Source organism: Pongo pygmaeus, chromosome 13 (genome assembly GCF_028885625.2).
Source record: "Pongo pygmaeus isolate AG05252 chromosome 13, NHGRI_mPonPyg2-v2.0_pri, whole genome shotgun sequence".
Lineage (NCBI taxonomy): Eukaryota > Metazoa > Chordata > Mammalia > Primates > Hominidae > Pongo > Pongo pygmaeus.
The window spans coordinates 87,749,180-87,771,267 of NC_072386.2; the positions used below are offsets into that span (position 1 = coordinate 87,749,180).

The following is a 22,088-nucleotide window of genomic DNA, read 5'->3' on the forward strand; positions in this document are numbered from 1 at the left end:
TGAGTGCTGGTTATCAAAGTTCTAAGTTCTGTTGGGGCCTATCACCAAGGAAGTTAGGTCACTTCTCTAAGTTTCCATTACCTCGGCCCCTTCCTTCAAAGAGCTCCCTCCCCAAAGGTCTCTCTGAGCCATTGACTGCTCACCCTCCTCCTCTATGTCATCTCCTTAACTGTTCACAATTTTGCCAACATTCCCCCTCTGGGAAAACCCAAATGCAGCGAGGGCCCTAGGTCTGAGGAGATACAGCTGGGTTCCAACCCTTCTTTTTCTTCCCGGTTCTGTGCCCTGGAAAACTCACTGTGCCTCTCAGAGCCTCTCCAGTCCCCTAACCTGCACAATGCAAATCATCCCAGCATCTGCTTCCCAGAGACATCATCAGGCATACATGAGATACTTCTCATAACACTCATAGGTTGGTGTCACAAGTAACAAATGCACAAACTCAAGAGAAGGAAGAATTATAAGGATAGATGGGATGCAGCACGGACTTAAACTGAAGACATGCCCAGGTTCCACCAGTGTAATATTGGAAAAGTTACTTCCACTCTGGGCCTCTTTTCTCATTCTGCACCATGAGAGGGTTAACATAAAATGAAATTCATACATGGTCATCCTGTGGCATAAAGCCTTCCAGTGGTTTCCTGTTATATTTAGAATCAGACCCAGGTGTCTCATCCCAGCCTTTGTGGTAGTCTGCATGCATGCACAGCAGCTTGCAATGAATCTCACTGCTGGGATTCATGCCCTTGTGTAACCATAAAGTGGTTAGTGACTCCCCTTCTGACTAAGAGAATACAGCAAAGTGACGGGCTGTCTCTCCTGTCTGAGTCAGTTAGGGCTGCTATAAGAAAGTGCCACAGACAGGGTGGCTCACCAATAACAGAAACGTATTCCTTTCAGTTCTGGAGGCTGGAAGTCTGAAATCAGGGTATCAGCATGGTCCAGTTTTGCCGAGGTCCCTCTTCAGGGTTGCAGACTGCCAGCTTCTTGTTGTGTCCTCAGATGGTTGAAAAAGGGTGACAGAGCTCCCTGGGGTCCCTTTGAAAAGGGCACTAATCCCATTTATGAGGGCTCCACCCTTATGAGCTAATTATCTCACAAAGGCCCCACCTCCTAATATTATCACATTGGGAATTTGGCTAACAACACATGACTTTTGGGGGACGTAAACATTCAATCCATTGCAACTTCCAATATTTAGTTACAAAAAAAGCACCAATTCCCTCATACTTGCTGTCTCCTGTGTTTCTGCCTCCCTTTCCTTGTCCTTCTCTGTCCCTCCTCCTCTCGCTGCCTCTGTCACAGTCCTCTAACTGAGGAAGCAAGATTTCATGTCAGGAGCTACCCGACATAGAGGCCCACATGGCAAAGAACTGGGGAACATCCAGGCCAACAGACAGAAAGCAACTCAGGCTTAGTCCAAACTGGTTCCTGCCAATACCCACATGAGTGAGCTTGGGGGCAACTCTTCCCACAGCCCAGCCTCGGTTGAGACCACAGTCCCAACTTCATGAGAGACCTTCAGGCAGAGGCACCCAGGTAAGCTAAGCCATGCCCAGGTTCCTGATCCACAGACTGTGAGATATTAAATATTTGTACTTTCACATTGCTAATGTTGTGAGAAGAATGGGTAATTCACCTAGTCTACCAGGCCCCAGGATCTGGCCCTGCCATCATTTCCCTCCTCTCCTCCAGGGCTCCCCCAGGCCACACTCCCCAAGCCACACTGGCTCTTTCTTTTCTTTCTTCTTCTTCTTCTTATTTATTTATTTATTTATTTATTTTGAGATAGAGTCTCACTCTGTCGCCCAGGCTGGAGTGCAGTGGCACGATCTCAGCTCACTGCAACCTCTGCCTCCCAAGTTTAAGCAATTCTCCTGCCTCAGCCACCCAAGTAGCTGGGATTACAGGCGTACACTACCACGCCTGGCTAATTTTTGTACTTTTAGTAGAGATGGGGTTTCACCATGTTGGCCAGGCTCGCCTCAAACTCCTGAACTCAGGTGATCCACCGGCCTCGGCCTCCCAAAGTGCTGGGACTACAGGCGTGAGCCACCACACCCAGCCTACACACTTGCTCTTTCTAACCTCCTCTGCCAAACCCACCTCTGTTTGGGAGTCTCTGCGTCAGTGGTGCCTTCTCCTTAACCCATTGTTCCCAAATGTGTGCAGGGCTGGCTCCCTCTGGTCCTTCTGCTCACAGCATAAAAGTAAGGCCCCTCTGAGGCCCACCCACTGACTTCCCAGGCCCACCTCTCAGGACCCGACTTCATTTTCTCTACAGCACTTGCTCTTTTCTTTCACATGCCTTTGTCCATCTCCCCCTCCAGACTGTGAGCTCCTGGAGAGCAGGGACCACTCGGCTGATCTCAGCACAGCATGCTGGGCCCACTGGGGCACCTGCACAGGGTGAGTGCTCAGGCGTAGTTGCTGCATGAATAAATGGGAGAATCGCAGACTTTCCACCTTCCCACCTTCTGACCAGCTAAGACTGTGGAGATGATCAATACAAATAAAAGGTGTGAGTCAGACCTGAGGAAGGAGGACGGCAGGCGTGACCTCTGCGTGACTCTTCCCTGGCCGCAGTTGCTGGTAAAGCAGAGTAGGCACCGCGGACACAGGAGGCTGACCACTCCCTGGTGGCCAGCCGTAGCACTGCAGCCCCAGGCCAGAGCGCCTCGACTTAAGTCACACACTCCAGCTGGGTGACCTCAAGGCAGTGGTTTTTTGGGGGTCTCCAGGGGGCAAAGGAGCAGGTCTGCAGGCTCCAAAGGGCAGTATGAGGAACCTCGGAAGCCTCCCTTGACCCCTTTTTGCCTCCACTTCCTTTGACCATCAGGCATCCTTATCTCGGCCAGGGCAAAGCTTCCCCCTACTTCCAAATGCAGACTCAGGATCCAACAAGGATCAGCCTCGTTCCTGGACCACAGACATGGTGTCCGGTGCTCTGGCACCCTCTGCCCTATAGCAAGCCCTCATCACCCAAGCCCCAAACCTAGCTCTGCTCTGAAGGATGTCCAGGGTTTGGAGAGCATTTTCCCAGGGTCTCAGAGCACAATGGACACTGATGGATAAGCCATATCAACAGACACTTTCTGAGTATGTGGAACCCATGGGGTCACTCACCCAAGCACCCCAATTAATACAGGAGGAAACGGAGGCTTTCTCTCCCATAGTCTCTGTCCGCACTAGCGGGGAAGGCTCATCCTACTTCCAGGTGCCCAGACCAATGGCCTGAGGACCCCGGCCCTGGCCTCTCAAGGCTGTGCTGGGGCCCTTAGGGAGCCCTATGTCTGCCCTGCTCATGCCCTGGGTTCCTGGGCATGTTGCCGATGCCACTGACCCATAACAGAGCTGCCTCCAACCTCTTTCTTCTTTCTCTCTGGGAAGAGGCTGAGCACTGGCCTAGGAAGCTGGAGCCCTCCCTTACCTTCCAGACTCTGCGCATCTTCTGTGGTCTAAGCCAGGCCCTGTCTCTTTCTGGAATTCGGTTTCCCAAATGCACAATGAGGGGTTGGGTGTGAAACTGCCTCAGTGTGCTCAGTGAGGATGCAGTGTCAAGTTCCATCAACACAGGACGGGGTGTCAGGGTGGGGTGGCTCAGGTGCATATGGTGAAGAAGCCTCCCTAACTCCGGCAGATGCTGAGGGACACCACATATAACAGCCAGGCCTAGTGCCCATGGCTAGGCATGCTCAAGGGGCCCTGTGTCTGGACCAAGAAGAGAACGTGCTGTTGAGTTCCTGCTTCACTGTGTCCACAAGTGCAGTACACAAGGGAGCCCCAGGCAAGGTTGGTCTCATGCAGCCAGCTCTGTGCCTCCCACACTTGCAGGGGCCTGGGTCGCATGTTCACCACTGGAGCCAAGAAGTGGTGTCAGTCTCACTTAAGCACTAAGAGTGAGGGCAGGGAGGGGTAGTTTCTTAAGAAAAAACTGAGGTGCTGTCTTCAATAGAAGATGAGTTGGATGTCAGAAAGACAAAAGCACCCGATCTCAGAATCATACATGTAGACCCTATATCTACCTCTGCCACTAGGCACACGGGGATATATATGTCCCAGAGAAGGTAGGTGTCTTGTCCAAAGTCACACAATGAGCAATGGCAAAACTCGTACTTTGGTTAACATTCACTATGGCTACATATACTAGAATCCCTAAAATAATAGTGACATGTATTAGTCAGGGTTCTCAAGAGGGACAGAACTAATAGGACAGATGTATATATAAAGGGGAGTTTATTAAGTATTAACTTACACAATCACAAGGTCCCACAATAGGCTGTCTGCAAGCTAAGAAGTGAGGAAAGCCAGTCCAAATTCCAAAACTGAAGAACTAGGAATCTGATGTTTGAGGGCAGGAAGTACCCAGCACGGGAGAAATATGCAGGCTGGGAGGCCAGGCCAGTCTCTCTTTTCACATTTTTCTGCCTGCTTTATATTCTAGCTGTGCTGGCAGCTGATTAGATGGCGCCCACCCGGATTAGGGGTGGGTCTGCCTTTTCCAGCCCACTGACTCAAATGTTAATCTCCTTTGGCAACACCCTCACAGACACACCCAGGATCAATACTTTACAGAGACAGGCCATCCATACTGACCTTGAACTGACCACCACAGAAGTTTATGAATCATGTGTTTCTGTTCGAGCATCTTGTATGCGCTTTCCATCCTCAATGCGGTCTCATGGTCCAATGTGGCTGCTGGAGCTCCAGCCTCGACCGGCCACCATGTTTGCATTTCAGAGAGCAGGCAAGGCAGGGCAAAGGGGGCCCTCTCAGCTGGGTCACTTCCATCTGAGCAGTCTCCCCAGAGTCCCACACCACACTGTGGTCACATCTAATTGGCTGGAACTTAGGTCACTCTTAGCTGCAAGAGAGGTTGGGAACTTTTTAGTCTTTTAGTTGGTGAATTGCTGTCCTGAATAAAACTGAGCATCTGCACGTAAGAATAAGAGGAGAATGAAAACCGTGGAAACTAACAGTGCTCTCTCTCTACAGTAAATGCCAGGATAGAGAGGAAGGGATGGGGTTGTTTTCAGATGAATTGGGCATTTGTTTACCTATCACAGCCTCTCTTTTCTCACTGTTTATTCATTCACAGAGAGAGAAAAAGCTTGGTTCCAAACCAGGATATATGAATGGGACCCCTGCTTTCAACTCCCTAGCAGAATGACTACAACCACTGTGTTGGCTTTCATCTGTTTGTACCTTGTAAGTAAATCTGAGAACATCCTTTCCTATTTCATAAATGGGGCAGGGAGGGGCTGAGAGCTGTGAAGCTTTTAAGACAAGCAGCATGTCCCTAAAAAGCTGGGTCAAAGTTGAATGTCTGTAAATTTTAAAAGTACAATGCATTCACCCCAAGGACACTTTGACCCTCATAATAAATATTACCAGTAAAATGAATCCACCCAAAATAAAACCTAGTCCATTCAGGCTGCTATAACAAAATACCATAAACGGGATGACATATCAATAACTGAAATTTATTCCTCACAGTTCTGGAAGCTGGGATGTCCTAGCTCAAAGTTCCAGAAGATTTGGTATCTGGTGAGGGCCAACTCCCTGGTTCACAGACAGCTGTCTTCTCACTGTGTCCTCAGATGGCAGAAGGCAGAGAGGGAGCTCTCTGTGGCTTGTTTTGTAAGGGCACTGATGCCATTCATGAGGGCTCTACCCTCACAACCTTATCACTTCCCAAAGGTCAAACCTCCAAATACCATCATACTGGGGGACAGGTTTCAAAACAGGAATTTGGGGGGACACAAACAGTCTATAGCAAAAACTGATCATGGTTAAAACTGCACGTGGTAAAATTTATCATTGACTGAAAATTGATGGAGGAAAAGTATATTTAACATTTTGATACGCATAATTTGACCAAGGAAAATTGACTTGGTAGGAATAATAATCCCTAAAGAAAGCTTACAATAGCAGAATCTACAGTCAGTAAATTATGATGTGGATCCCCAAAATATCAAGTCATTTACATAAAAAATTGATCTTGATAAAAATAACTTCAAGCCAGGCCTGGTGGCGCACATCTGTAATCCTAACACTTTAGGAGGCCGAGGTGGGAGGATTGCTTGAGGTCAGGGGTTTGAGACCAGCCTAAGCAACATAATAAGACCTTGTCTCTACAAAAAAAAAAAAATAAACATTCTGTCCACTGCAGCATCCTAAATTTATAACAGTCTAGTTTGAATTAATACCAACTTAGCTTCAATAGCACACAAAAATTCTGCTCCTATACAGTTCATCCCCTCCTACCTTTATCTTGCCGTTATCACAATTTATATCTTTTTTTCCTTTGAGACAGAGTCTTGCCTGTTCACCCAGGCTGGAGTGCAGTGGTGTAATCATAGCTCACTGCACCCTCAAACTCCTGGGCTCAAGCAATCCTCCCACCTCAGCCTCCTGAGTAGCTGGGACTACAGGCATGTGCCACTATGCCTGGCTATTTTTTTTTAATTTAATTTTTTTTTTTTTTTTTAGATATGGGGTCTCTCTACATTGCACAGACTGATCTTGAATTCTTGGCTTCAAGTGGTCGCCCAACCTTGGCCTCCCAAAGTGCTGGGATTACAGGCATGAGCCACTGTGCCTGGCCGTAAATTACACATTTTACATGTATGCCCATTAAAAGATTTATAATTACTTTTCATGTATTTGTCTTTTGAACTGCATAGGAAATAGTTACAAACCAAAAATGCAACAATACTGCTTTTATATTAATCTATGCAGTTATCTTTACTAGAGATCTTTATTTCTTCATATGGCTTCAATTTGCTGTCCAGTGTCCTCTCATTTCAGTCCCCAAGGACTCCCATTAGCATTTCTTGTGAGAGCAGGTCTACTGGCAGTGAATGTTCTCAGATTTTATCTGTGAATGTCTTAATTTATCCTTCATTTTTGAAAGATAGTTTTGCCAGAGAGAGAATTCTTCCTTGAGTTTTTTCTTTCAGCACTTTTTCATTCCACTGCCTGCTGGTCTCCATGGTTTCTGATGAGAAAGCAGCTCTTAATCTTATTGAGGAGTCCTTGTGGGTGATTAATCATTTCTCTTTTTCTGTTTTCAAGATTCTCTCTTTGTCTCTGACTTTTGACACTTTGATTATAATATGTCTTGGGGTGAAGCTCTTTGAGTTTATCCTAGGAGTTTGTTGAGTTTATCCTTGGAGGTTTGTTGAGTTTCTTGGATCTGTAGATTCATTTCTTTCATCAAATTTGGGACATTTGCCAGTCCTTATTTCGTCAAATGTTCTTTCTTTCCCCACTCTCTCTACTCTTTCTGAAACTCTCATATTGTAAATTTGATTCACTTGATGGTGTCCTGCAGGGCCCTTAGCCTCTGTTCACTTTTACTTATTCTTTTGTCTTTCTGCTCCCCAGACTGGATAATTTCAATTGCCCTATCTTCAAGCTCATAGACACTTTTTTCCACTTGCTCAAATCTGCTGTTGAATGCCTCTAGTTAATTTTTCATTTCAGTTATTATAGTTTTCACCTCCAGAATTTCAGTTTGGTTCTTTTTTATTTCTATTTATTAATTGATAGTCTTTCTTTGTTCATATATAATTCTACTGATTCCTTTTAGTTCTTGGTTTATGGTTTTCTTTATCTCATTAAACATATTTAAGGCAGTTGGCTTAATGCCATTGACTAATAATTCCAATGTCTGGTCTTTCTTAGAAAAGATTTCTGTAAACTTCTTTTTTTCTGTGAATGGACCATGTTTTCCTCTTCTTTGTATGTTTTGTAATTGTTTGTTGAGAGCTAGAGATTTTAAATACCATGTTGCACTAACTGGATATCTAATTCTTCAATACCTCAGAGATTTCTTGTACTTTATGAGGACTGGGTCATCTATTTATGACTTTTTAAAACTATTTTTGCAAGATATATATTGTTGTGTGTGGTCACTAAAGTTTCTGTTCCATCATTTCTGTAATCAACCAGTGACCTGACAAAGATTTCCTTAAATGTCTGGTTCCCAAAAGACGTGGGGGTGGGAGCACAAGTATTGTCTCTTTAAATCCCCAGGAAGCTGCTTCCTGGAGGTTCAGCTCATGGAGGTTGAAACAATGGCTGTCAGCCTCTGTGCTGGCCCCTGAACAATCAAAAGCAGAAATCAGCACTCAGAACACAAAACCTAATATTTGAAGGACAAAGTCCTTATTGCTTACCCTAGCTCTAGCAAGTCACACCAGGAATATGGACCGCCACTCCTAAGGATGCGCGCGCACACACACACACACACACACACACACACACTGCTTTGTAAATAAAGCTCCCATAATTACAGTGATATTTACAAGTGAGCTTATAGTTCAACCTGTAGTGTACAAAGGAAGGAAAATACCACGTTAGTGCTGACACACCATATCACTCTCAGATTAAGAACCACATCATTAGAGGAAATCTCCTGCACTGTCTCACTCCAGCCGGCAGCTTGCTAGCTCTCCTTAGCCAACTGCTAGCCCCCAGGTGCTATACTTTTCTAATTATAAATATAAAACATCCAGTTTTAAGGAAGTTGCTGCTGAGAGTGAGGAGTCCAGTTTTGAATGAAAAAGACTGTGTGAGGCGATGAGGGAGAATTGGGAGGAAGATGAAGAAGACTATCTCTTGTACTTATGGTAGGGGAAATACAATTTGGGGCTAAGTAAACTCCAGAAAGACCCCCAAAAAGAATGATTCTAACTTCCTCAACTGGTCTGAGCACTAGGGCAAGTGAGTTAATTTTATCTAGTAAAGATAAATTTGTGTATCCCTATGTCTACTGGTATAAACAAGAATATCCTGCTCAGCTTCTCTCTGGGTGGAGTTGGCTGTTGGGGGATTTCGAGTAGCAGTATTACCTGACCTAGCACCCCCGTTTTATGACAAATATTTTGTAATCCCTTCATTTACTTTCCTAAAGTGAAATTCACAGATAAAAATAGCGTTGGAAAATTCACGTATAGTAAAACTGTGGGGAAAATTATTTGTGTTTATATATACGGCAGAGGTCTGTCATCTACATAGATGACTGGCATGACATCCACATGTTGGTTGAGACAAGGGGAACTTCTCTGATACGGGGGAAGTACCACAAGCATCCCAGCCCCACGCATTCAATGTCTGGAGGTGCACCTAATCTTTTTGACAACCAAAAATAACCTCGTAAAAGTACAAAACAAAGTGCCCCAGGCTTGGGGGCAGGGAGGCTTGGATTGGGGCAGAGCCCGCTGTCTCAAGAGTGGTTGAGTATCTATGGGGAGTGGTTATTTCCCATAGATAACCACTGATGAATAGAAATTGACAAAACAGCCCCAAGAGAAGCCTCTTACGCTACTTTCTGTGTTCACTTTGCAACATAAGGGAATCCGAGGCTAGAACCAGAGCCAAAGGGCTCTGGAGTTCTATGCAACCTCCCAATTTAACGAAAGGTCAAGTCCTAAATGATCCAGGGCAAGCAACTGAGGGGTAGTGATTCTTCCTGTATAGTACACTTCTAATCGGAGCCCATACTTCTCGAATACCGTCTGCTTCTTTGATTTCAGTGTCAGCTCACCTATATTGAGCACCTCCTCTGCACCCATGTAGTTTCTTCTCACTGCCTCCCCACTTCCTCACCACTAGCAGCTATTGCAGTATAATTCTTGTGCCATCTGGTTTATTGACTATTACAGAATCAGTCATATTGTGGTTGATTGCCTTGCTTAAAGTATTAGTTACCTCACCTCCACGCCCCACCCGGCAGCGGGGGCCCTAAGCCAGCTAACTCTTAACAATATCCACATCCTTGGAATCATTCTTATTTTGGGGTCCTATGACTGAGCTATATGAATGACATATAACTCAGGAGAGGGCAAAGGTGACTTCTTAGACAGCCAAGACCCTCCTCTGTTGGTTCTATGACCTTTCTCTACACAATATCCCTTTAAGCTTTCATTATCCCGTTTTCCAGTGTGCTGTGGCTGTGTGGCCTCTAAAGCTTTAGTGATCAGTCCCTTCTGGGGATTAGGCCCTTTCAGCTGACTCACCTTGGAGGGCTTTGTGGGCAGATTAGGGGGTTTTGCTTGATCAGCACATCCTTAGCTTTACCAGGGCCTGGATTTTAGCAGGGCTCCGACAATCTCTGCCTTTTGTTTTTTGTTTTGTTTTGTTTTGTCTTTTCTCCTTACTCAGTTGAAACAAATGCAGTTGTCTAGAAATTCCTCTGGATCTGTTCATGAGGCAATTAAAGCTGATGGGAGAGGCAGTGATTATGATGTTAATGATTAACCAAAAGTAGATCTGTCCAAAGATTCCTTTTGTCGTGGATCTATTTTTCCTGACCTTATGTAAGCAAAAAGTACTCATGTGGCTGGGTTCCATCTGTATATATAATTTCAAACATGCTGTAGTTTAGCTTCAAATAGGGGTATTGTTAAAATTATTTGCAATCAAATAACTCAGCAACCAAAGATGAATAAAATGTAAACTCTTTTCAAGTTGTTCACAAGGGAGATGAGATATAAAATCACTTGTTATGTTTTCTCTGCTATAAACATATTTAAGGAATAAAGCATTCTAGAAGCTCAGCTAAAGGAGCAATGATTGTCAGGTGGGGGAATCGAGGAAGGCTTCCTGAAAGAGAAACTACTGCAGACATTGAATAATGTTATTACCAAGTCCCTGCTGTTCATTTGATGGGTCATAAACTGATAGAAATGAAAGTTCTGTTTTTGGTTTTTGCTTTCCTTTAGGAGTCAATATAGAGAAGAAAGGAAGTCAGATGACAGCACCTAGAGGTCTATCAAGTTGTCACTCTAAATTTTGCAAGTGACAAAGCTGCCTATGGTGGCTGTAAAGTCTGACAGGCTCTTAGAGAAAGGATGAGGAATGTATTGTTCTTGGGCTGTATTGCTAAGACAAAAAGAACTATCAGGTAAGAAAAAAAAAATGAACTACAGACATGTTCCTGGACCATGCTTGCTGTCTCACCCTCATTCTAAATGGTGCCTGCTGATGAGAGATGAAAAAGAGGAAGGACAGAGATTCAACTCAACCAATAGTATTGGTCCTGCCTGCTTTGTACAGGCATTTTGGTGTTTGCATCCAATGTGACTCTCTCCAAATGTACAGGCTCCCCAGGTGTGGACAAAATGCATGAAGGGCTTTGGATGGAGGTTTCACACTGGGAATATGTCCATCTTTCTCTGCCAAGGATAAGCTACCAACAAAGCTGTCTTCCTTCCCCATACTTGGGCCTTGATTTGCACTCCCTTCCCACGATAACCTCTCTCTTGTCTCTGGACAGGCACAATGACCTGCCAGGCTTCTGCTTAGTGGCCAGCTTTTACTAATTTCCCCTTTCATCTACCTTTCCGACCCTAAAAACCACATTAAGCAGAGTACCAAGGACCTCTCTACAGCTCTTGAGGATGGGAAATTATGCCTGCCTCTCTTAAAAGAGATCTAGATGCTCCTGGCCACTGCCCTTGTTGTCCAAAGATATGCTTGGGCTTTTGCAGAGGAAGAATGCCTTCCACCTGAGTCCTGTTCATTTCCAAAACTCTGCTATTTGGCCCCAGGATATATGCTTTCCTCTAAGGAAATTTTTAACGTGGGTTCACAGTGGAGCTTTAAGGACTCTAAATCTTCTCTGAAATCATACATCAAAATTTGCTTTCATCTATTCTGACTTCCCCACAAAAGGGTAAGAACCATTGTGCCTACGGAGTAACCAGTCTGTGCCATCTCTGATATCTCTTAATTCTCCTGAAATCCAATTATATCCAGGGTATGGGGGTGAATTCTTGAACTCCCTGGGTCTTGGACCACTTCACAAAGACAAAAACAAACAAACAAACAAAAAACCCAACGTTCTAATCTGCCCTTGCTCTGTCAGATACCCAGGCACTTCTGAGAACCTCCTGATGTCTTGGACAAAAATCTACCTGCAGAACAGACACTTTACCCAAGAACACATGTGAAGGGCCAATAAACACATGAAGAGATGCTCAACATCATTAGTCCTGGGGAAATGCAAATTGAAACCTCGGTGTGCTATCCCTATACATCCACTGGAATGGCTAAAATTAGAAAGACAGGAAATACCAAGTATTGGAGAAGATTTAGAGCAACTGGAAGTCTTATACATTACCAAGGAGAGAGTAAAAGTGGGAGTACAAAATGGCGCAGCCACATTAGAAAACAGTTTGACAGTTTCTTAAAACGTTAAGCGTACACCTATCCCACAACCAGATGTTCTATTCTTAAGTCTTTATGCCAAAAAACCACATCACCACAAAAATACCTGCATGTGGTTGTTATTACAGCTTTATTTATAACAGCCCAAACTGGAAACAACACAAATGTGCATGAAATGTGAATGAATAAACAAATCGTGATAGAGCCATGCAATGGCTTACTATTCAGCACTAAAAAGGAACCAACTACCACTATGTGCAACAACATGGATGACTTTCAAAACCATCACGCTAAGTGATGAAGCCAGACACAAAAGATGACATCCTGCATGATTCCACTTACATGATATGCTAGAAAAGGCAAACCTATGATGACAAAAATCAGATCAGTAGCTGCTAGTGGATAAAGGTAGGGGGAGAGAATTAACTGTAAAGGGGCACAGGAGAAGTTTTGGAATTATGAACTAATCCCATATGTTGATTGTGGTGGTAGGTACACAATTAAAGACATTGGTCAAAACTCATCAAACTGTACATTTAAATATGTATTATATGTCAACTATCAAAAAAGCTGGTTTAAAAAAAGTAGCTGCAGAGCTTCATTTTTCTTTACATATAGGGCAGTCTAAACATGGAACATCTTTGCAAGGATAAAGGATCTCAAACTTGGGTTCAACTCACATTATTTTATGATTTATTCTACATATTAGACTCTGAAATTTTTTTTTTATTTCCTGCTACTACTAGCACTCTTTCCTTTGGCAGCTGCTTTTTACATCTTTCCCTTCTAAAATGTGGAGCCACAGGATGTTGTGAGTACTGCAGAGACCAAATTGGAGCTGGTTGTCTTTTAGGTTTGTCTTGGTCCATTCCTGCTGCTATAACAAAATATCTTAGACTGGATAATTTGTAAATAATAGAGATTTATTTCTTACAGTTCTGGAGGCTTGGAAGTCTAAGATCAAGGTGCCAGCAGATTTGGCATCCTGTGAGGACTTGCTCTCCTCTTCAAAGATGGCACCTTCTTACTGAATCCTTATACAGTGGAAGGGGCAGAAGGCTCCCCTAAGCCCCTAAGGGCACTAATTCTATTCACAAGGATGAAGCCATCATGACTTCTCAAAGGTCCCACCTCTCAACACCACAGGAATGGGGATTAGGTTTCAACATGAATTTTGTAGGGACACAAACATTCAGACCATAGCAAAGTCTATTAAAAATCCACTGCAATGTTTGGAGTAGACTGGAGGGGAAAGAACAGAAAGATATCTGAAATAGACTGAAATAGAGCAGAGGAGATGCAGAGAAATTCCAGAGAGAGACCTTTAGGCAAACTTAGTCAGGGACCAGATCCAGGATACGAAAGAGAACAGTGTTCAAAGAAAAGCCCAGTTCAAAAACTCTGAACAATTCCCTACCGCCTTTGGGGAAACATCCAAATATCTGAGTGCTGGATATCAGGTTTTCCAGATTTACTTCCAATTTATCTTTGTATTGCCTACTGCATCTTTTCACTGAATCAAAAGCACTATAAGCACAGGCTTACCCATGAAAATTTGTTATTTAACAGCAGGTGTTCAATATATATTAGTTGATTGTCCATTCACCTTCTGACGGATGTTTGTATTCTTTCCATTTGGGGCTATGGCCAACACAACTGCCATGAGCACTCTTGTACAGGTTTTTGTGTGGACATATGCTTTCATTTCTCCTGGGTAAATACCCAGGAGCAGAATTGCTGGGTTGCATGGTAGGTTTGGTACATCCCTACAATACCACTCAGCAATAGAAAGACATGAACTATTGATACATGTAACAACATGGATGAACATAATTTGCTAAATAAAAGAAGCCAGGCAGCCCCCCAAAGGATAGTACATACGATTCCATATATAAAAGTTTTACATATAACTCTAGAAAAAGCAAACTAATCTATAGCAACAGAAAGCAGGTGAGCAGTTGAGGGGGCAAGGGACAGCGAGGGACAAGATATAAGAATTACAAAGGGTCACAGTAAAACTTTTTTGGGTGATGGATATGTTCATGATTTTGATTGCAGTGATGGTCTCCCAGTGATATATACATATATATCAAAATTTATCAAACTGTACATTTTAAACGTTCAGTTTATTGTATGTCTTATACATGGCAGTCAAGCTGTAATAAAATACCGGTTGAATAAGCAGCAGGTTCTCAGTAAATGCATATCCAATGGTGCAGAGAAGTGTTCAATGTTGGCTGCAGGAATGCAAAGCGGGTGCCCAATAAGTGTTGGTGGAATTAATGTGCAGAAGAAATAAGTATTCACTTATTAGGTGTTCAATAACTTTAGAATGAATGAACAAATTTGACAGATATTTATTGCTGATCGTCGGCTAGGCACTATCCTAGGCTCTGGGAATAGGTTAAGGAACCAAACAAAACTCCTTGTGCTCACAGAGCTTTAATTTTAGAAGGATAGCAGACAATAAAAGCATAAGTAAAATACATATAGTGTGCTAGATAGGTGCTAAGGAGAAATAAGGCTGAAAATGGGGATAGGGAAAGTCAAGGAAGGAGGTTGACATGTTAGAGACTATGTCCACCGTCATTGAAAGGGTAATGCTTGAGAAAGGCCTGAAGGATATGGGCGGACAGAGTGTGTGTTTAGGGCAATAAAAAGTAACTGCTCCAGATGCTGAAGAAAATAATGTGCAGGAGTTGAACTGTTTGGAAGGAAGGTGAGCCCCATAGAAGGAGCCGCCCTCGCCCCCTGCTGAGTCCCGGCTCGCTCGGCCCGCGCGTACCCGCGTTGTCCACCAGGGGGCGCTCCCGCACCCTCCCCGCAGGCGTCTTCCGCCGCCGGCCGGTGCGTGGGCACGCGCAGAAACCGCTAGGTGGCGTCGGTTTCCCTTCCCACGCGCGGACGCCGGCGTGGGCCGACGCGGCCGGAGCGCCCGCGCGTGCGCAGAGCCGAGGCCAGGCTGCCCTCGAAGCGGGGCGGGGCGAAGCGGGGCGGGGCCGAGCAGGGCGGGGCGGGGGCTTGAGGTGATTCCCAAGCCGCGGGGCGGCTCCGGCGGTGCGGGGAAACCGAAAGTGGGCGGCGGCCGCGGCGGGGCCCCTGGCGGAGACGGCGGCAGGAGCTGGGCCCAGAGGCGCGGGGACGGGCCGTGGGCCCCCGGAACGAGGTGAGCGTAGGTCCTGCGGGCTCCGGGCGCGACAGGTGCCGGGCGACGTCGGACGAGATTTCGGGCGGGCGCGGCGCACCTGGGTCACCGGTGGGACCGCGGCCGGAGCCAGGGGCTCCAACAGGCTCGGGGCCTCTTCCCTGCAGCCGCAGGGTATCGCCCCCGCCCCGACGCCTGGGAACCGGGCTGGGCGCCGGGGGAGTTGGAGTTCCAGAGCGTTGTGTTTTAAATCTCTGAAGGGACCCTGCTCCGGGCCGGGCGTTCACGCGGGAGTCGGACGGAGCCTCCTGCCGCCTCGGAAGCTCTGCGCCGTGGGGGAAATGCAGCAGCGGGGTGTGGACGCGGGCGGGAGATGCGGACCAGGAAGTGGTTCCCGCTACCGGCGCGACAGGCCGCAGCCGCCGCCCCCAGCGAGGGATGTCCGCGCTTCCCTATTTGAACCCAAGTATTTTACACCACGAACTTCTCTTGAAGGGTTCTATAATCTGGAGACGAGCCCCATGCAGGCCGCTTAAGTAATGCAGGACACACATCCTCATTTCTCTCAAACCAGGAGCACCCAGTGGGTACAGAGCACCCAGCTGGGAGGGAAACATGGATCCGTGAGTAAGTTCTCTCTCAACTTTCAGTAGCATCCCCTCAGCAGGGTCAGTCAGACTCTCAGCTTCAGCTTGCTAGGAGGGAGCTTGGAGCCGGCACATCTTTCTGCTCCCATTCACTTGAGAGGTATAATATATTTCCATTAATAGCTAAAGGTACCATTCTCAAATAATTTCTAAGAGCAGGGAAGGGAAACAACCACGTTAGAACAAGTCCTGGCCCAGAAGAATTCTGATAACCGCCCAACCAAACCAAACCAAAAAACCACAGATCTAGTTCATTAACCCTCCTACCAACACCTCTCTGCTCTCCAATCGTGCCAGTGAAAAAAATGCAGAGAAATGTTCTCTCTAGAGAGATATGCAACAGCTTAATAGCAGAAGTAAAACTTGGACCCAAATCCCTGTCTCGTCCTGGGCTGCCTTGATGTGTATGAATGTGTTGCGTACTGCAAATAATGTGAACTTTGCAGACCTGGATTGAAATCTGGGCTTCTCATTTTACAAATTGTGTGATCTTGAACAAATCACATGCTTTCTCTGAGCCTGGTTTTCTATGTGTCAAATAGAGGTACTTGGCTTACTTTGCAAGGCTTTTCCAAGATAACCACTGTATATCCTTTGCCTCGTAATAATTGCCAAGCAGTATTCACTCTCTTCCTCCCAACAAACGGTCCATGTTTTATATAATTGGATTTTAGTTTTTTGAGGGCAGGGACACAAAGATCTTTATGTTTACTATATAATATAAATGGGCACATGGTGGATAGTTTTTCATTTCCTCTCAGCTGATGTTCATTGAGCATCAGTTACGTGCAAAGTACTGTTCTGGGTATAGGGAATTGCCCCTGGGGCCAGCTGGATTAGAACTCACATCTCCTGTGCCCCAATCCAGGGCCCTTTGGTGGCACACAGCCTCCCTCTTTGATAGTTACACGGTGAGACTGTGAGGCAGCAGTTGGCAGTGCCTTCAGATTTCAGTCTCTGTAGATTGAAAATGAAATGTAATCCCCTGCTAATGCCCTTTTAAGTGTACAGGTTGAACATGGCTGAATGAACTATTGTATTGTGCATCAAGAGATTTTAAACTCCTTGAAGAACCCCTCTTTTAAGTTCTCTGTGCAATATAATCTAGTTGGATACTTAATGTGAATATAAAGAAAAAATATAATCCAACCCCGAGTGCCTAATTTGTGTTTGTCAAGTGCTGTTTTCAAGAATTGAGATTTGACATAGAGTGCTTTGCATCTGGACACTTTCACAGAAGTTCCTTGGTGAAATTTTATATTTATGTGAACTGTTGTTTCTTTGTGCCAAACCTGCTGTTTCCTCCCTCCACTCCCACCTCTGTACTTTTGAAAGCTTCATTCTTGTCGTGATTTCCTTGTAAGCCAAATATGTTTACAGGTTTGTCTTTCAAACTAAAAGTAATTAATTTTGCAAAATTTAGTTGAAGACATGTGTATATGCCAATCAGAACTTGATCAGTGCAAGCTACCCGGTGTGACTTCAAAGTAAGCTTGACATTTTAGCCTGTGCAGCTTTGTCATGAGTAAGCAAACTCGGTTTTCATTAGATATTTGGACCTTATTTCAGCCTTCAGTGAATCCAAGGAAAGTTGAGAATCATGGCTCTTGCCCACCTTTCTTATCTTCCTTGTGAAAAAAAGAGACCTGAAGTGACTTGTCACAGGTGATCAGTAGCGGAACTAGGATTAAGATACAAACTCCTTACTAAGCCACTTTATTATCTCAGGGTTTTTTCGTCTAGTATGTAGACTTATGGAAATCCCTTACTTAAGTACATTCATGGTATGCAGTTAAAATGCACGAATAATTTGGAACTTGAAATCACAAGAATAAAAAAGATAACTCCCTGAAAAAAACTCTTAAGGAAGTATACCATCACCTGAGGGTATTAATCATCCTTTTCCTTTAAAAACCGGTTGGTGAAGGAGTAATTGAAATGGTAAAAGACTATGATTAGAAAGAAAAGAGCATTTAAAAGTGTTGCAAGGTGAGAAATCATTTATTGGGTAAAGATCTTAGGAAAAAATCTTCCCTCTGAGACTCAGTTTATTGATTTGTAAGATAAGGAGCTTGGGTTAGCCTAGACGATGCCTAAAATGTTTCAGCACAGACATTATGGGACTTTAAGTTCCCGCTGTTGCTAAAATAGTGTCTTCAAGGAGAAGGGCAGCTAGTTATTAGAAGTATATGCCCTAAAGAGATATCCAGATACTTCAAAATTGAACATCTAACTAAAAGAACCTAAGAGAGATTACTTGGTGTTTTCAGTTTACCCTAATAATTCTTCTGATTTAAGATTTAGTGCCACTCGACAACTTAAATTGATGACATGAAAAATGTAGTAAGGAAGATGAGCCAAATAATACAGTTGGAAATAGTTGAGCAAGAAGAAACTTAGAAAAGAAGGCATAGGATGGAAGTCAGACTAGCTCAGCTAAAGGCCTTTGACACCAGTAGCTAGAGGAAGCAGATAACATGCAAATGACTGAGCCAGGGAGGATCAATCAGTGGTAGAAGGTGTTTATCTGGGATACACCAAAACCAGGTTCTTCAGAATAGGACTTCCTTAGGCCATTTTCAGGTATAGTAAAGAGAAAAGCTATGAATTTACAAAATGCAGTTTTGAGGTAGAGTGAGAATTATTTTAGGCCACTTAAATTATTTAAATTTTGTTTCCCTAAAGATTGTCATCACTTTCCCCAACTCCCCACCCCACTTCATGTGCATTATTAGTGTCTTGGATAATTAAGATTAATTGGGTATAAGCAAAGAAAAAAAGGAAAGCATGAAAGCATAAAAAAGATAGTCTCAGCTACTCAGGAGGCTGAGGCAGGAGAATCACTTGAACCTGGGAGGCGGAGGTTGCAGTGAGCCGAGATTGCGCCACTGCACTCCAGCCTGGCGACAGAGAAAGACTCTGTCTAAAAACAAACAAACAAACAAAAAAGATGTCAAGTGCAGCAGTTAGCAGTTCTTCTGGATTTGGGTGCCACACTCTTAAATCAGCATGTGACAGCTCCCTGTTTCATGCCACTTAAGGGCTAGTCATTAAACATGCCCCAAGGTTGCTGTCAGTGTTTCCTGAGTCAAAATTTACTCTTCAGAAGCCATCTCCATACATTAGGAGCAACTGTCTGAAAGGAACTCCTAGTTTGGAAACCAGAAACTGGGTTCTTATAATTCTGGCCATAAAGATATGTGAGAGCTGGAACACTTCCCTTGGGCCTCAGTTTCCTGATTTTAAACTGAAGAGTTTGGAGGAGATAGTCATAAGGTGGCCACTAACATTCCATGCTTCCCCCAGTTCCCCATTCAGAGCTGGGCCCACTGTCCCATGCTGCTTTCCTAACCAGGCAGGGTCCAGGGACATGGTGGTGGCAGGGAGTCTGCTCCTAGACCCTTACCAAAGCAGTATGTGACTTTTTGCCTACAAGTTAGGTAAGAAATCTTGGAGGAGATCCCCTGGCATTCTTACCAAGCCTGCCAGTTTGTGTGTTAATGAGGCAAGTAAGAAAATCCAGGCAAATGCTGATATTTCAAATTTAATGCCATGCAAAACATTTCTTCAATATACCAATGCTTGTGTCATTGCACTCTTAGCCATTGAATGCATATATTTACAGATTGTTTCCCATTCATACCATGCTTCTAGGAAAATCTTTTTATTTAGTAACTACTGACTGCCAAGTATTGTGCTAAGCACATGTAACTCTACTTTTGATGCTTTTATTCAGAGAGGCCGGGAGGAGAAAAACAGTGAGAGAAGGGAAGTAAAGATCAAGTGCAATCTGTCATGGCCAGTTTCTCCCTGACTGAGGTCTTTGCTAGCTGACTTTGGCCAGTTTTTGAAATCAAAAGTGCTATAATTTAATAATTCCCCAGACCCACTTTTATTTTACTCTGCTACTTAGGAGTCTTGTTCAGCTCAAGCAGCCCCCATATTGGCTAGGGATGCTCTTGGGAATTTTAACCTGAGATGCCGTGGTCTGAAACAGAAGATGGACAACTTCATTTCTCCCAACATAGCCTAACTTGTGGTCACCTGGGCTTGCATAACATTGTCAGATTCACAAAATAAAAATAACATGAATTCTCCAAAACTTATTTATCACAGTACTTTTACAGAATAGAAATGAGGGGGGAAGAGGAAGAGAGCTGAAAGATCAAAATGGCAACTTTAAAAATTTGAGGAGCCACTTTAGAAAAACTTCCAAACTTAATTTGTTCTAGCCTAAGAGTTCGTCTTTGGGACACTAATAGTTGAAATTCCTATGATATACTTTCTTTTATGCTTCTAATGGATGATGTCTAAGATACTAAACTTTATTTTTATAGTTAGAACAAAGTATTCTTATATACCTTGAGAGTATAATTTCCATCTTCCGAAAGTTTAAAAAAAAAGTCATCATGAGCCCAGTAACAAAACTCAGAGCATTTACAAAGTGATATAGTTTAGAAAATAATGATGATTTTTTTAAAGCTTACACTTTCTTTTTTGTTCACTGCCTGAAGTGATGTTGCTAATGTGGGAATTGAAATCAGACTGTCAAGTCGTGCATTTGAATACAATCACATTTAGCCTTCCAGGTTTTACTACATTTAACTGCTTCTCACCAGCTTTGAGACCCACAGTCTTATACGCCAAGGGATTCCCCTTACCTTCAAAAAGTTGTTTGCAAATAGAGAGTTATAGTCTTCCATGAACGATAGCATACTTAAAAAAGGCAGGCAGGGGGAGGGAACTTAATTTACAGATTGCAACCATGTGGTCAAGCGTTGATTCTCAGTCTCCTCAAGTATAAGGCAGGCCATTTTTTGTAGGTTTAGAAAAATTTCATGAAACCTCATACACTAGTAGTTGTACTTGCAGTATTCATTGGTCAATTAAATGTATAACTACCAAAAGCTGTTGTGAATTTAATATCAGTTTGTGTTTATGGATCCCAATAATATCTGCACACTCTGAAAAACAGGACTATAAGTACATGTGAGACATTTATTGATATTCAAGCCATGCCTGCTGCTCGTCAGGGTGTGTGGGCTCCTTGCAATCATGCTGCGGCCCTGGCAGGCCCTAATCTGGCTCAGAGTGGACAGGCTCAGAAATAATCTACTTGATGATTCTCAACCACAGTTTGGTGTTGCGATTGGCTGTCTCATTCAGTTTATAAGAATTGTTAACATTTGCAGATAATTTTTTAGTAACTTAAATTGGATTCAGAGTTATGCCTTTAATAGCTCACCTATGTTATGCTGTATTTTAGTGAATAGGAGAGAAAAGGAGTGGTAGGTGGATGGAGAATTTCTCATTCACTCAACAAATATTTATTGAGCTCTTGTGGGCTGGGCACTAGGAATTCAGCAGTGAACAAAACAGACACAAATCCTTGCTTTCATGGAGCTTGCATTCAAGTTGGGGAGAAAGACAAAAACATTAAATGAAGAAGAATATTGGATGGTGATAAGTGCTAAGGAGAAAATCAGGGAAGCTGGCATCTCAGTTTTGATTTTGAATAGGGTGGCCAGAGAAGGCCTTACTGTGGAGGTGACAGTTGAGCAAATACTTTAGCTGAAGGAGGTAAGGCTGTGAGCCACATGTGCCCCTGGAGTCAATATGTCCCAGGTAGAGAGAATGGCAAGTGCAAAAGCCCTGTTGTGAGGCCATCTCAGGCATGTTCAAGGAAAAGCATGGAGCCCAGGATGGGTGAGTGAAAATAAAGAGAAGAGAGAACTTAGGGCAAAGAAGTGGGGGTTGCAGGTTATGCAGGGCCCTTTTTGGCTCTGTAAGGACTTGGCTTTTTGTGTGAGTTAACACAGGAAGCATTAGAGGGTTTTGAGTGACGTGATATAATAGTATATATTATATGAAAAGATCACTCAGGCTGATATGTGGAGAACAGATTCTAGGAGGTGAAGTGGAAGCAGAGAGACCAGCTAAGAGCCCAGCTGCTCTGCTCCAGGAAAGAGATGTTGCTGGCATGGACTAGGACAACTGCCATGGAGGTGGTGAAGAGTGAAGGAATTGTAGACATCCGCCTTCTGTCTTTATGTATCACATTGCTTGGGGGAGGATTGAGAACTAATACTGACCTTGCTCATCTTACAGATAAAGAGAAT

The 22,088-nt window shown here is 44.0% G+C and overlaps 1 protein-coding gene across 2 annotated transcripts in view; it reads left to right on the forward strand.

Annotated features, from left to right (window-relative positions):
• The first annotated feature begins 15,196 nt into the window (after positions 1-15,196).
• TDRD7 (tudor domain containing 7) overlaps positions 15,197-22,088 on the forward strand; it is an 85,465-nt gene continuing 78,573 nt past the window's right edge. Inside the window, exon 1 of one of the 2 annotated variants that reach the window (XM_054502170.2) lies at positions 15,197-15,343. The gene's annotated coding sequence lies outside the window, so the exon portion shown is untranslated. The remainder of the gene's footprint in view (positions 15,344-22,088) is intronic. The other variant, XM_054502171.2, reaches the window with a different exon arrangement.